Source organism: Aureococcus anophagefferens (genome assembly GCF_000186865.1).
Source record: "Aureococcus anophagefferens unplaced genomic scaffold AURANscaffold_2, whole genome shotgun sequence".
NCBI lineage: Eukaryota > Pelagophyceae > Pelagomonadales > Pelagomonadaceae > Aureococcus > Aureococcus anophagefferens.
This window is the reverse complement of record NW_008705562.1, coordinates 2,462,052-2,462,669: the sequence shown is the minus strand read 5'-3', so window position 1 is coordinate 2,462,669 and position 618 is coordinate 2,462,052.

Below are 618 nucleotides of genomic sequence, written 5' to 3'. Positions count from 1 at the left end.
CTTCAGGTACTTGCCGAAGACCATGTCGCCGGACGACAGCAGCGTCGTCACGACGAGCGGCCGCTCGATGTAGGCCGCGTCGATGTGGTTCAGCGTGTACTGGCCCGCCTCGTAGTTGTTCGCGAGGAAGATCTCCGGGCCGGGCTCCGCGGGCACGACGCCGCGCGCGACGAGCGCGTCGTGGAGCTCCCGGGCCTCCGCGGGCATGGGCTCGGGCTCGAAGGGCCGCCCGGAGACGTCGTCGCCCGCGGCGACGATGCGCTGCTTCTTGTAGTCGTCGTACTTGCCGCCGGACTGCACGTCCGTCCGCGTCGCGCCGGGCGACCGGTTGATGGACCGGCCCTTGATGCCCTGGAAGGGCCGCCCGCCCAGGGCGCCGGCCTCGGACCGCGCGAGCATGTCGTCGACGCGCGCCACCAACTTCCGCTCGAGCGCCTCGTCGATGACGTCGCGGTAGAGCCGCGCGCCGTCGAGGATGTTCTTGCCGTCGACCATGAGCGTCAGCGTCTCGTAGCTCCTCGCCGGCGCGGGCTTGCGGGGCGCCGGCGCGGCCCACGCGGGGCCGCCGCCGGGTTTGGCGCCGCCCGCGGCGACGGCCGCCCAGCTGAAGGGCTTCTT